This window comes from Dinoponera quadriceps, unplaced genomic scaffold (genome assembly GCF_001313825.1).
Source record: "Dinoponera quadriceps isolate SergipeBrazil2010 unplaced genomic scaffold, ASM131382v1 scaffold1128, whole genome shotgun sequence".
NCBI lineage: Eukaryota > Metazoa > Arthropoda > Insecta > Hymenoptera > Formicidae > Dinoponera > Dinoponera quadriceps.
The window spans coordinates 77,508-84,725 of record NW_014555359.1 but is presented as its reverse complement, the minus strand read 5'-3'; the positions used below and the strand labels follow the sequence as shown (position 1 = coordinate 84,725).

Sequence of the window (7,218 nt, the reverse complement as noted above, 5' to 3'; positions counted from 1 at the left end):
CGTAAAAATCCGCGAAAGACACATCCATATATTCCCTTGCAAATCGTGTACAGGAAATACTCTGGACTCGGCGGTAATATCAGGTTGCTCCTGCGTCTCTACGAGACCATCGTCCTTCTCTCGCATCCTCCGCTGCTACTTTTTGTCATTATCGACTATATGCATATTCGATCGTTATCGCGCACTCTCTAGGAGTCCCGTAGCAGGCCGCGGAATGTAAATACATAGTATTCCTCTCCTCCTTCCACTCTCGCGCGCGCACCGTCGTCTGGCTGTGTCAACCCCGCGGATATACCGCCGTCCGTAGATGAGAGCAGGTCCGGATGGGGAGCTCCGGGTGGTCTTTTCGCGCTCATCACTCCGGCTGTCGATGACAACCGGTCGTTGGCCGGCGGGATAATTAAGGACCTACCTGCGAGCGCCGAAGGATGGAGAGAAAGGAGTTAAATTGCCGGGGCTGGGGATCTAGGGATGACGCCGTATGCAACGATGTAGGCGCCTCGAGGCGGCGCGATGGGGCCCCCGTCGTCGGCCCAACGTCGTCTCGTCGCCGGCGGCGACGGCGACCAGTCCGGGAAACGCGCCGTGTCGGCATGTCCTGATGAGTATTCGTATGCACGGACCACATATTGGCGGCATTAAACGGCCGACGACAAGCGGCGGTCGCGCGAGCGGACGCACCGTCCGGGACACCGAGTCGTCGCCGTCGTTATTTACGGCCCGTAACTCCTGGGTTTTGCATAAGCGGCTCGTCCAGCGAGAAGGGGAGAGATTAGGGTGTCCCGCCGGGCTCCCTTCCTCAGGATCCCCGCCTAATTCCTGTTTATATGACATCGGGGCGCGGCCGTGTTCGGAAAGGAAGTCGGGGGAGTCCGGGTTCCAGCGTTCTTGCGGCCGATTTAAATGGGATTCCCGCCGAAGAGAGTCGCTCGTTTCTGCTACATTCGCGATTCTCGACGACGATCGGCACGAAAGAGAGAGAGCGCACGTTGCTCGCCCTACATCGTTCTCCCGACTCTTGCCCTTTGCACCGGCGATCACGCTGATCCTCGCTGTACTTCGTCGGTCCCTCCTCGGCGCAAAACCACCGACGAATCCGAGTTAAACGCCATCGTCGCGCGGCGCTTTAGACGTCGTTGAGTAGCACGAGCGCGCGTTTTATGCACATGAATGGAGGCTCGATGCATCTCGGTGCGGATACGCTCCGGTAGGCTTAATCAAACGCACACCGACCGGTCCCGGGAGCTGATTCAACGTTACGCTCTCGTACGTCATACATACGAAGGGCGGAATCTCAAGAGCAAGGCGTGCAGCCGAGTTTCAGCCGGGACAGGCAAAAACGACCGTGGCCGCGGAAAGAGTGGGTGGTCTCGCTCTCCGGAATGGAGTTCTCTCGCGGAGGTATCGAGACGCCGCCTCGTCCGAGGATAGTACCTACGGCGAGTAATAAAATCGCAGCGGCAGCAATAACACTGCCGGCTCCCCCCGCGTATTCCGCGGCCGTAACCTCATGAATAACACGATGAAGCGTCGCGATACGATCGAGCCACCGGGTATAAGCGCCGTAGAAGTCGCGGACGCCGCTCCGCACTAACTAATCGGCGCGGATTTATCGTTTATCCGCGAGCGCGTCGCCTATCCGTTCGCTTGAATCACCGCGCTCCGCTCGCGAAATTGCCGATCGATTCCGTCGTGAGACCGACCGGGATCTCGCGTATTCGTTATTATTGAGAGAGCCGACGACGGTGTCCGAGTCGCGCATCGCAGACAGCACGGAGCAGCCACGCGCGCGAGACCTCCTTGAGTTGACGTAATATTTTATCGGCGATCGTGCGCGCGATTAATCGTTTGTCATCGCGACGACGGCGCGAGGTCGCAATTCGTCTCCCGTCCGTTGAATCCCGGTACGCTGAAAATCCCGCGACTACCTCGCGACGACAAGGGAGCGCGCCCGTCGTCGTCGTCCTCCGGACCGAGCTGAGTGAATTAATTGTCCGCGGAAGATATACGGCTTCGGCAACGACTCGCTTGATAATAAGCAGGTAGCTGGCAGCTATTCGCACGTCCTACGAACTCGCGGCTCGCGTGGGCCGGCCATCCGTGGATTTTCGAATCGATACGGCGACGACCTTCGCCGGCTGCGCCGGCCGCTGGGTAAGATCACCGACACACCGATAATACGGTATCTGTACGTGTAAATTGATAACCGCTACACCGTGTTCTCCCGCGTAGCGCAGCTCATAAGCGGTAAAAGCACTTTCTATCAACATTGTGGCCCGCCACGCTGAGCGACTTCTAAGCGCGAGACCAGGACTTTTGAGAACGACTCGTGCGATGTCTCTATGCTTATCGTTCTTCCTCCTTCTTCTGCTTCTTGTTCCTCTTCTTCTTCTATTGCTTTTTTTCTTATTTTAGGGATACCACTTGTGTGTCGCGCATAGCGACAGGTTCAACGCTCGAAGTTCAAAGTTCGGTTTACCGATGTCTGGCGCTAGGACAGTTGTGTTACTTGTTGATCGGGCCATTCTGAACGAAAAGGTCCTTTGCCATTTTGTAAATAACACGCAAATGTTTGAGTTGTTAATTAAAGAGGCCTCCACACAGTAAAACGTTTCATGTTAAAATCGATCTACTGACATTTTTTTGTGTTAATTTAATATAGGGAATATGTTAAAAAGTATACAAATGCATGTTAAATTGACATATTACTTTTCAATATATTCATCTTGTTAAAGTAACACAAAAATTCCAGTACGTTGGAAAAACCCCTTCAGTTGATTCAAACAAAATTTTGTTTGGATATGAGCAAACAAATGTTTTGGTTGTGAGAATTAAAGTCGGTTCTCTGGAGCAAAGATCCGGTTCTCTGGAACCAAACTTTTTTTCATTTTCATCTCAGAGAAACCAATTTTTGCTTTAGAGAACCAATTTTTCCTTCTTACAACCAAAACATTTGTTTGCCCATATCCATATGAAATTTTGTTTGAGTTAACCAAATGGCTTTTTTAATGTAGGCCGTCTTTAATACAAAATTTTTTACTGTATATCACGGCAATTTTCAATTATTAACTCGAAGATTTGCGTGTTGTTCGTTAAAATGATAGAGATTTTTTTGTTCACCCCAATCCGTCCTACGCTCTCACGAAGTTTGTTCCTGTTGGTTTGGGACACCCTATATATAAATGCATGCATTGGTATTTACAACACGTTCTTATCATCTTATATCATATATATAAAAGGGAATTTGTTCTCGTTCAACAAATTAATATAAATAAATAATAAATAAATAATTATATTCTATATTCATATGTTGTCATTATACGTCAATTGAGGAAAGTTCTTGCCGTTCTCGCCTATCTGCGTCATTACGTCAATCATATAAAATATCTTCGCCGTTATTGCCCAAACCGCGATACGGGGCGCATCGTAGATCGATAATTGCATTCATTTCTCAATCTGTTACAGTGTATAAGTGCGACTTATCGAACTGAAGACTTTAATCTTTCGCAGTCCCAGCTACGCCAATTACGAGCGCTTATCGCAATTTATTTAATGCCCTTGAAAGAACTATCTCTTTGAGACGGCAGTAACGGTTTGTTGCGCGTTTTAGCTTCCTTAGTGGAGAGATTCCTCTTTGGCATCGCTTTCGAAGATAATCCCGCACCGACATTTCCGACCTCCATCTCTCTCTCTCTCATTCTCTCTCTCGGATGCTGTACACGTGCAATCCCACCTCGCCTCCCATTTCGGCATTACACGTCGGAGCTCCTTTACGCGTGGGATGCCGATGAGCTCGATTTCGGTCGAGCGGGCTCAATGAGGAGAGAGATACAATCCATCGGAGTGCCGGCGGAGGAATACGCTCCGGGACCGCTTGCGAAATCGGGGGCGAATCCCTCCGCCGGAACGAGAGACGGGAGGTATGAAGAGGGACGGTGAATCGAAAGGATTAAGAATGAACGTAACGATAAATTTATCACTGTCCGAGGAAGAAAGAAATAGCCGACGGTGCATACATATTGAAGAATCGGATCAGGAGTGGAAACGCGCGTGTCAGGTAAGATAGACGCGATTCTGCGATATCACGCTTCGTGCCTTTTCTTCATGCTTCGCCTCCTCGATCCATAGATTAAATATACACAGGACGTAAGAATGAAATTGAATACTGTAGGGGGGAGGGAGAGATCTCGTGAAGGATGTAGGCAAACAGTAACGCGAAAAAGCGGGACGAAAAACTTCGTCTTCGCCGAGCGCGTCGGATTCCACGCGCTCTCCTCGCGGATATCGATTACCCCGCGTTACATATTTCCTATCTTCCTGGTCCATTAATTCCTGCGTTAGATCGGTTTTGACTTGGAAAAAATTAATCCGTACATTTTTCTTCCGGAAACTGCGGTGAAATTGGATTTGCGAGCCGATGGTGAAATTAATTTCACCGAGATCTCTATCTTCCACAGACGTGTGCTGCTGCTGCTGCGAGCATTTTTTATCGTCGGCGTCTGGGAAAGGTATTACCGGCTATATCGACTTAATGGTTCCATCGAGAGGACGAAACGGTATATCGCGCAATTAATCCGAGAGGATCGCCGGAGCGTGTCATAAGAGCTCGTAAACCCAGAGAGGAAGTATCCTCCTGCGCATCCTCCGAACAAGCCTGGCTTAAGGAGGGACGGAACCAAGTAGCAATAAAAGAGATACGGAAGGAAATCGTGCGACTAGGCCGCCGGTCTGCTGAGATTCCTCGATCCATAAGCGCGTACCGTCGGGATCCTGTAAATTCTCCGCTGGACGAGTGACGAAAGGGCACACACGAGTACTCAGAAAGTATCATTCCAAAGATTTATAACAGAAAGAGAGAGAGAGAGAGAGTCAGTTCTCAATAACGTTGCAATCCCATTTCTCTTCTCTCCCGCTTCTCATCAGGCGCCGGAGGGATCGGCGTGTTCCCGAGGGCCGGGTGCGCGCGAGTCGAGATCACCGGGGATCCGAGAGCTGCTCCGTAGGCGCTCGTAAAATCAGGAAGAATCCTCGAGGAGAGGCGCGCAAAAAGAGCCGTGCACGACGGAGAATGAGACACGCTCGCTAAAAGCGAGCGAGAGAATAAGTAGAGGGAGACGGCGAGGCGGACGGACGACGACGAGGGAGACGGAAGGAGACCGTAGGAGAGAGGCGCACAGAAAACGGGTCCACGACTGGGTGGAGGAACTAGTCTCACCTAGTAGATCGCCCTGTCGCGGTGTGTGCTTTCGCGGGCGGCCGAGACGCGAACGAGAGTAGGAGGAGGGAACGCGAGTTCCCTTCTACGCGGCGAGAGAGGAGGCGGCAAAAAGGAGAGGCGAGAGAGCACATGCACACGTACGAGGGAGCTCGCGGGCGCGCGTGTATGTGTGGGTGTGCGTGTGTGCCGCGTGCGCGTGTGTGCCCGCGTATGCACACGCGATTTCGCACGGTGTGTGCACCGGGAGGAAACGCACGTACGTGCAGAAGGAGTCGAGAGCGCACGCGAGAAAGAGAGAGAGAGAGCGAGAAGCGAGGGAGACAGGGAGACGGACCGTGTGTATGTACCACCAGAAGAGTGTATCAGGCCACTAGTGTTGTGACGGCGATCGTGCCCACGACTTCTCCGGCGGGCCGCCGGCATCCGCGTTCTATCCGTCTATCATCCGCTCCGTCGCGCCCTCCCTGATCTCTCGCCGCTGTGTCGCCTCTTCCCCATCCCTCCTCGCCCCCTGTAAGAGTTACCTTCCTCCACGTAGGGGGGCGATATCCCTCTTCTTCTTCCTCCTCCTGGTCCCTTCCTCCTGGCCTCCTCCTCCTGGCCTTTTCCTCTCTCTCTCTCTCTCCCTTTCTCGCTTCCCGCCGCAGGTACGATTCCGTGACACGCGTCTCCACTTCCGGCCGCCGAAAAGTGAATTCTCAGGTAACGGGTCTGCCGGAGGCGAGCCAGTGCCAGTTGACCGATCCTTTAGGATACACAGCTCTCGGGGGTGTCGTCGTAAAGTGCGCGAGCAGGGCTCCGGGGTGAGGACGCGCGCGCGCGGCCGCCCGCCCGCGAGAGACCGCGAGTGCGCCGCAGGTGCTCCGGAAACGCGCCACGTGCTGCCGCGACGTCATCTCGCCGATAGGTACGTATAGCGTGCGATTTGCATCTCGCGTATAGCGAGAGATTTGCGGGATTGTTTACGAGCGGCGAAGGTGCGCGGAACCGACGTTTACCGCGATCTTGGCTGGACCCTCCGGGCAGCCGCCGAGAGCACAACCGTGCAACCACGTGCTCGCGCATCCGGCTTGCGCTGTCGGAATTCTTAAGCTTGTCCCCGCGTGGTATTCGCCGCGGAATGCTGGATGAACGTCGCGAACGTCGCGGGAAAACCGGTGAGCCGCCGAGTGGAGGCGCCGGGTTAAGTCAGACTGACGTCTTCGATTGTGAAGTAGCCGCGCGGAGCGACCTGTCTCCTCTTCGCGGCGCATCGTCTACCTCTCGATCTGTCGATCAATCGGCCGGTCGATCGCTTCGTCTCTCTCTCTCTCGCTCTTGGAATAATACGTTTGCTTCGCTTTGATACCCACTCATCATTTCTCTCTCTCTCTGTCGCGCGCGCGCACACACACACTAACGACGCGAATTAATGATATCGTGGAACTCGAGGCGTAACCTCGTCGCTCCTCGCCGGTCCCGAGTGTATAATTGACATTTCGCGTAAGACGACGACGACGACGACGTCGGGCGGGAACGCGCGACGAAAAGCGATCGCACCCTTGGCTTTCCGCTTCGGCAAAGGTGAGCGGGCGAGATTAAAAGGTTCGGTAACGGTTAATCGCGCGCGGATGATCGAGCGGAGCCGCTATCTGGGAAGGGTAACAGGTTCCAGGCCCGCTTTTTACGAGGCCGGCTGATTCGCTACGCGGAAAAATGTCGGCGCCGTCAACGGCTCCGTTTATCTCGCCGTCGGCTTCGGAGGATAAAAATTGCGCGGCGCCGGCTGAAAGCGGGGCGAAAGCCAGGGCAGCGCCGCCCTTTGGGCCGCGAATTTCATCGGCGTTCACGCGCGCGCGAAAAAGAAGAAGAAAACAACGGCGGCCGGCCGTTCATAAATCTCGCCGCGGGATTACGTAAGCGACGTCCGTCTTAAACCGCGGGCATTCTGCTCGTAATAAGCGGCTGTGAATTTTCCGACGGGGCGAGAGGCGGGTTGGGGGGGAAGAGTGAGGGGAAGG

At 53.6% G+C, this 7,218-nt stretch overlaps 1 protein-coding gene across 1 annotated transcript in view; it reads left to right on the top strand.

Moving 5' to 3' along the window:
- The first annotated feature begins 5,627 nt into the window (after nucleotides 1-5,627).
- The window catches only part of LOC106743966 (A disintegrin and metalloproteinase with thrombospondin motifs 7-like), a 59,289-nt gene continuing 57,698 nt past the window's right edge, over nucleotides 5,628-7,218 (top strand). The window contains exon 1 of the mRNA XM_014618326.1: nucleotides 5,628-6,125. The gene's annotated coding sequence lies outside the window, so the exon portion shown is untranslated. The remainder of the gene's footprint in view (nucleotides 6,126-7,218) is intronic.